We start from the raw sequence: 8,086 nt of genomic DNA, 5'->3' as shown, positions 1-8,086 counted from the left end.
AAGATTATCATTATAATATGGTAATGTCAAGACAGTATTGTTCGAAAGAAAAGATCCAAATCCGTATAGCATATTAACGCTAAGACTCTGTTCCTGAGTAAGAACATTCAAAATGAAAATGCCCAATACATTAGCGAAATGTCTGTGGGTTGAGGAGAGTAATTACAGCATTAAAGGAAATTTACATCCTGAACATATCAATACATATGTGAATAGAAACAATTCCATTATACACTTTCATAACCATATCTGCGCGTGGAGGCCCGATATGAAACCTCGTAAACACAACAATAACCTAAGTCTGCCACTAGTGGCTCGGCAGTGCACAAAAAGAGGAAAACTCGATGGTTATAACAAAACCCAGAACCTCTGCAAAGCATTAATTCGTAAATGTTTAGCACAATCAACCTTAGCTAAGCAGCGAGCAGACGGAAGGGTTCTTCACCGAGAGCACTCGGAAGTGAACGAGACAACCATATTGAAAACAGAGACCTGCATAGACCATGTAGGGTATACATAACTGTAAACCCTGAACCATATTCGAATGAACCAACCCTCAAATGCTGAGAAGCTTACCTGGTGTTGTTAGAGGTCGTTGCAGAGCAAACCACTGTGAAAGTCGACTAGAGCATAGCCAGGGCAGCTGCACAAGAACTTGACAGCGAAAAAACGAGAATGCCATAAGTGATAAACCGTGATAATCCAGCCATGAAACGAAACACAGAAAACTGAACAAGAACATTCTCTCATTACCTGTGAGGTTTGATGCGAATAGGATCCAGCTCCGGGCATGGCAGGATTGCAGTATAGAGTTGCTGGTAGCGAGCTCGAGGAGGAGCAACGAGCCAGTCCGCAAAGGCCGCGGACATCAAATGAAACAGTATAGTGTATGGTCGATTAAATATCAACGAAAAACCCTGAATGCATTCCAGTCCTCCGATCTCCAGAAGAGATCTGAACCGTCGAGCTATGGCGGGAGTTGTTGGCGGGGAGATCAACGATGGCTTCCCCAAGGTGTCACATGGCTGGAATAACCAGGCCATGCCACCTGCCCCGGAAGGACGGATCGTAGTAATAGCTGGAATGACCTGTCACCAGATGTACACTGCGGCGGGACCATGAAAGGTCACGCCCATTAATACAGAGACGTTAAAGTATTTATGGTAGCTGAACACATAACCAGTGCACAAATCAAACCTCAATACTGTCATGTGTAATGCCGCGTGGAAGTTCAACCGAGACCCAAAGCTAACACACAGTCAACGACATATGTGGACATGGTTTATATATATTTCATGTTAGGGCCCGCCAAACGTATAATGTTTTATATATATATTCCTTTATTGCATGCCAAAATAATTCGATGCATGATGTACATGAAGTTGATATGTAAAACTATAATGATAAGGTGTAAGATGCGTATGTGAAGTGGAATTATTATTATGATGAGCCTTAAGATTTAAGGTTTGTTATGTATATGCATATATTTGAAAAAAAAATTTGTATATGTATGTAAAGTAGGTGTGACACACACTCTCATCAATAATGTCACTGAATTCTGACCACGAATATCACAATTCCTTTAAAAAGAAACGAGATCACAATCTCATAGAAAAATGAATGTGAATTTATTTCTTATTAAAATTTTAATTGAAAACCTAGAACAACACAATCTGATGAAGAAAGTCACTTAATTCTGACCAAAAACATCAGAATCCCATGAGAAATGAATGTCACCGAATTCTGACCAAAAAACTAAAAGATTGCTCAGTCAGACTGCTCCATAAATAAGCTAGATATCGTAACGGAGAAATTCAATTGTGGAAAGCATCGTTATTTCAATCCATAAATAAGCTAGATATCGTAACGGAGAAATTCAATTGTGGAAAGCATCGTTATTTCAATCCAGAATCGTGCCAAATTTATCACAGAATCTAGACTGCCTACCTTTTATTTGTTTGATTTCCAAAGTGATAACAGTGATACACAAGCATTGACCTGTATGGTTTTATCTTTATCAAATGTAGTCACATGTCTTACAAATTGCATCACGTTCCGAACATTAAGTTGGATTCTTCTCTTCCTGTGATTTTTGTCTTTGAAATGCTTTAGTTTATGATTTGGTTTCTTTGGCAGTCACAATTTATCTCGAAAAGCAATCAAATGAAATCAATTTTCTTCGTCTTTCCTCAATTATATGTGCGGAGTTTCATATATATATATATATAACGTTCTTTACACCAATATATCCTTCATATTATTTACTACCCTGGTTGGTTGTGCAGAATGATAAAGACAACCATACAAGAAATTTCCCACATAAACGGTCTAATAAAGAACTATAGCACAAATATTACAAAAACATTTCGAAAAAGATGGTATATTAGCAAACTGTAGCACAAAGATTGCAAGAACATTTCGAAAGTGATGGCAGTGTTTTGATAGCACACATGGCAATTGGGTGGAAACCAGCAATTGGGTAGAAACGAATTTAGAGAAAGATGGGTTGATTTTTGGATAATAAAAAATATTTTGAAAACATACATTTGAATTGACATATATTTCTTTGGTAAACAAAGCTCGAGGGATTGGAAATCCAGTACCTGCAACTCATGCTGAAGCAACCTTCAGAGCGTTCAACCACGGTTTTGCAACTGGGGCACCGCTGCCACTTGTTCCTCGCTGCAAGCAAATATAACTCTGCATCTGCACCACACATCTGAGAAGCATAGTCGCGGCATGTCATGTCGTTGTGCCAAGGAACCCTACACTCTATTCAAAATAATCGGTTGCATTTCTGACATTTTGCTGCCGTTGAGAGATTATTTGCTGAGGAAGAGGAACCAGGATCTCGTGGGCAACTCAGTAATGTTGATAGAGCCATCAAAGCTGAGCAATTAGGATATGGGCAATATATTTTGTCTGCTTCTGGAATCTGTGCCTCTTCCAACCGCTTTGAAAAAATGTCAAGCAATCTGGGCGACAAGAATTCCTCACAATCCTCTTTAGGGATTAGGGAATCACAAAATAGTTTTGGGCACTTAGGCAGAAAGCCATTTTCAGTCAAATCGTGCTGAACGAATGTAGCCATACAAGGAAAACAAAGTCTATGATCGCATGTCAATTTTTCATACATTTTATTTTCTTTTTCATAGCAGACGACGCATCTTTCATTTTCTTCGATTTGATGTTGATCACCCTTTTTTTCTATTTGGGTGCCTGAATTACCACCACCATCACCATCAACATTGGTATTGTCACTGCTGCTTAAATTACCACCATCAGCATTGGTGTTGTCATTATTGCCTGAATTACCACCACCATCAACATTGGTGTTGTCACTGCTTCTTGCTTGTACGGACGGTTTACCCATGTCCAAATCCTCCATCCTTACCAAATTATGAATTCAAATCTATAACGGGCAAAGAGGGTTTATCCCAATCCACAAAACGAAGTAATTGCCGGTTTACTCCAATCCGCCAAATGCAGTACTTGCTGGTTTACTCTAGCAATTCACAGTCTTCATAAAACGAAAAACACACATACATTTGAGACAGCGTGCTCTAATAATTTTACTATATAATCACAGCTTTTAATGCCTGCACGCAGACTTACAAGCCTTATTTGCCCTATCTCGCTCAACGTACGCATTAACGAACACCAATCTTAACGTTAGGCTTCTCGGTGAATTTGAACTTTCAGAGTTTCGTTACAAGTCGTTTTCTTCTTCTTTGACTAATACCAAGGTAAAACCTAGACAAGTGAGAGGAGAGAGGTGATTATGAAAAAGAATTATGGGTGGGAATTTTTTTTTTATCAATGTCACCAAGGTCGTAAACATGTCTACAATCTAGGTTTTAGGTTCTGTGTTATATACACTATTTAGAATATTATTTCATTGATAATGTAAATTTGGTGTTGGAACCAATAGTCAAGGTGAATTTACAATATTGTTCTTTTATTAAAAGTTGTTTAAAAAAATGTCGTGCAATTATAGGTATTGGGATACTCTACTACATATGTCAAATTCATGAATAATAAAATAGTGCTCTACAATATTGATTTTTTATAATGGACGTTACATTTGAAGCATATATTTGGTCATTTTAAAATAACAAGTTTATCTATGGAAGTTTTGCATTTTGCTAAGGCTTCTAAAATAACTAGTTTATTTATGGGAGTTTTGTATTTTTTTGTGGTTTTTAAAATAACTAGTTTATCTATTTATGGAATTTTTGTATTTGGTTGAAAGTTTTATTTAAAGGAGCAATATCTTACCATGTCTATTTATAAATAGATTTCAAAATTATGAAATATAGAGTCAATATATTGTAGATATTGAGGGTAAGGGGTTTTAAAATTATGTAATATAGAGTTAATATATTGTAGATATTGAGGATGACGAGGGAAGACATTTCGGGTGGGAAGTGAGTGGATGTTTGATAAAGGGGGATTTAAAATTATGAAATATAAAGTCAACATATTTTAGACTTTTAGACATGGGGTGGGGAGTGAGTGGATGTTTCATAAAGGGTGTTTTAAAATTCTGATATATAGACTCAACATATTTTAGACTTTTAGACGTTGGGGAGTAGGGGATGGATGTGGGAGAAGGGAGAGTTTATCAATATTGGATGGTATAAAAATAGGTTTTTGTATGGGAGATATATTAAAAATAAGGATTAGTTTTATTGTAGATATGTATTGGGAGGAGGGTCCAACACAAGGATTTTAGAAAGTTCTTATCAATATCTAGTGATATTAGGGTTACTCTTTAATTTTCCATGAACTTAAGTGCTACGACACAAGTTGGTTACTATGAAAAAAGTTGAAGAAGTCGAGACCACAAGTTGACTACTATGATATAAGTTGACTAAGTGGAGACCCTGCGATGAATTTAGTGATGGACATTTGGTTTCCTCAAGGCCTTGTAACCTTTTAGACTATTTATCATTTTTTATTATTGATTTGTAATTCCTGAACTAATTATAACATATTTCAATTAGAAATATTACCCACGAAAAGTAGGAAACCTCTATAGGAAATTTTTTCTCTCCATTGGTCCCATTTGTAACCAACCTAGCCAACAACCCTATGATGATCCATAAATAGATTTACTTCAAAGCTCTTCAACAATGTTCTTTCCCATCTAACACACTTATTAAAGGAAGGTGGGTCATTTATCACACAATACACTAATCGTTTTTTAATAATGTTATTTCTGTAATATTAATGGCACACAAATTTAGATCAAAGGTCATCTAGATGCTTAATAGCTTTTGATTGTGCCCTTATTCCCACACTTTACCTTAGAGATTATCCTTTACCCCTATTACAATGTGGCCTTTATTCCTTAGTTTAGGAGGGTAGCTAATAGAAGGAAATGATTAATATAAGGTGCCTAAAATCCATACTTATCACTTTCCATCCCTACCTTATATTCACTTCCATTATTTGGGTTGATTTTTATTTGTCATTGAGATTGGTAGTACCTTATATTCACATCTCTTAGTGAGGATCTCGAAATGTTTCCTGAAATAAATAAAATCTTATGAAGCCACAATTGAAGAAAACAAAAAATTCAAATAAGGATGGGAACTATAATAAGCACATAATAAAAGCCTAGCATGAGCTCTACCCCACACATTAGCCATCACGTAGTTCCTCAACATTCAATCACCCAAGTTTCACTTAATGAACCTTTCACATAGCACGTGTGTTCGTGCCATACTAAACAATACCCTTAATTTGACTACATATTGAAAAATACCTCTAAAAATCACTTTAATTAACCCCCTATGAATACGAACCCAATACACCTTCCCAATTTAAAAAACCCCTACTCTCAATAGATATTGTAGATATCCATTTTTTATTAACATTTTTATACCCCGTTAAATTTATATCCCTAGTATAGTGACATGATGCCTCTATTATGATCCCACATGCATTCTACAATTGTCTACAATACATTTTTTTCTTTTAATATACATTGTAGATGCATATTTTTTCTCCCAAAATTCAATTACTCAACCAACACTCAGGCATCTCAGAGTGACTTGTGGCATTTAATGTTCTAAGGCACACAAAAATCAACTATGTTTTATGAAGATTGATTATGTGCATGTATATAAAATGACACATAAATTGATCTATATGGTGATGAAAAATTAAATGATGAATGTTTATGAATATGTTTGCACCAAATAAGGTGTTCAAGCACAAGTCTAGACCCTCAAAATGAAAAACAACTATCTACAATGAAGGTGGGGCCTCAAATCTAAAATCCATATAAAGTGATGGGTTATACCTCCATCATTATACGAATCATTCACTCACTATCTCTCAATAAAGGGAAGTTATTACAACCTATTTGGGTCTTTGGAGAGGAACAAAGAGAGCAACCGCCTTAATGCATATCTAAGAATCTTGCTATGCTCATGCATTCATGGTTAATTATGATGAACATGAAAAACCACCCTTATTCAAATGTAACAACCTTCCTTTTGTAGTATTTACAAATTACAAGCAATAGACAAGCAATTTGCTACTTTTTTGGCAAATGTTGTACATATAGACTATGGTATAAGAACATTAAACTAGATGAAGGATTGTCTAGTCTCTACAATGATGTGACGTGCTGATTTGTAGATTCTCAATAAGATAAATCTTTTCTTCTATTTACCAAATATATATTTTTAATGGGGTCCAAGTTGCTAAGTCAAATAATTGTGTCATATTCATAAGCATGTGTGCTTGATTAAGTGTCGTATTTTATGTTTTGATTTTCCTAGTTCACTTATAAACTAATGAAAAAGCTATAGCATGTCTTGAATGTGCAGTCACACTCCAACAACATATAAAAATGAAAAATATAGAAAATTATAATGACAAATGGGATTCACATAGAGAATACCCTACTCGAAGTTACACTCAACCTTCAATTATTTCCCTCCCTTCTTCAATCCTCTAGCATGGATTATTCCTTCTTCAATGTCAAATATTGCTCTAATGTTGATTGGTAGATGGTGTGACCATGGATATCCATCTCATAAACATGGACACTTTAGCGGAATTAATTAAAAAACTGTGTTCTCTATCAAGTTAAGTTCAAGGCTTCTTTTCCGGCAAGGATGAGTGAGTGACTATATTTGGTGAAGACTAGCTGGCTTGGTTCACTACTTGATTTCCAAGACCGATATTATCTAAGAAATGGAAGAACCATGTATTTAATGGCCATAACTAAACAAATCTATTGTGTTAAGTTAATAAATGCAGTCTAATTTTAATGTGTGTTCATAGCACTTTACTTTATCATTCCTCTCCTCATTCACAATATAACTAGGAATTGCTCCAAATGTTGCAAAGGAAACCCCATAAGTGGATAGCATATGGAAGAAGAGCATAGATAAAGACATATGTGATATGTTGCAGTTTGAGTGAAAAAGAAATCTTAATGATGTTGCTACTGGGTGACCTTTTATAATTGGGTCTTTATCACATGAAAATTCAAATAAAAAATAAAAAAAATTAGATATTTGAATGATATCTAAATGTTTATGTAAATGTAAACTTCTGTTATTCTCACATTAATATAGATGAATTCATGAAAGTTTCTTATAGTAATGTACAAATGCAACTTCAATCATAAAAACATCAAGACAAATTTTCAAGGGTTTATTCCTATGGAAATCAGGATCAAAATATGTATTAATGATACAAATAGTAAAATTAATATTTAAAACAAATAAATAAGAATAATAACCACCACCATCAACATTGGTGTTGTCACTGCTTGTTGCTTGTACGGACGGTTTACCCATGTCCAAATCCTCCATCCTTACCAAATTATAAATTCAAATCTATAACGCGGAAAGCGGGTTTATCCCAATCCACAAAACGAAGTAATTGCTGGTTTAGTCCAATCCACCAAATGCAGTACTTGCTGGTTTACTCTAGCAATTCACACAGTCTTCATAAAACGTAAAACACACATACATTTGAGACTGCGTGCTCTAATAATTTACAGCTTCTAACGCCTGCACGCCGACTTATAAGCCTTATTTGCCCTAGGTCGCTCAACGTA

The 8,086-nt window shown here is 35.2% G+C and overlaps 1 long non-coding RNA gene across 1 annotated transcript; it reads right to left on the bottom strand.

The window, feature by feature from the left end:
• Positions 1–204: 204 nt before the first annotated feature.
• On the bottom strand, positions 205–993 carry LOC149227944 (uncharacterized). Its single transcript, XR_016247175.1, has 3 exons — positions 754–993; positions 577–654; positions 205–492 (listed from the first exon to the last, which is right to left on the bottom strand). It is a non-coding gene; the product is annotated as an uncharacterized LOC149227944 (long non-coding RNA).
• Between the last annotated feature and the right edge of the window lie 7,093 nt (positions 994–8,086).

Source organism: Pinus tabuliformis, chromosome J (genome assembly GCF_031772625.1).
Source record: "Pinus tabuliformis cultivar Carrire ecotype Pingquan chromosome J, CPIR1, whole genome shotgun sequence".
Lineage (NCBI taxonomy): Eukaryota > Viridiplantae > Streptophyta > Pinopsida > Pinales > Pinaceae > Pinus > Pinus tabuliformis.
This window is presented reverse-complemented; position numbering and strand designations above follow the sequence as displayed.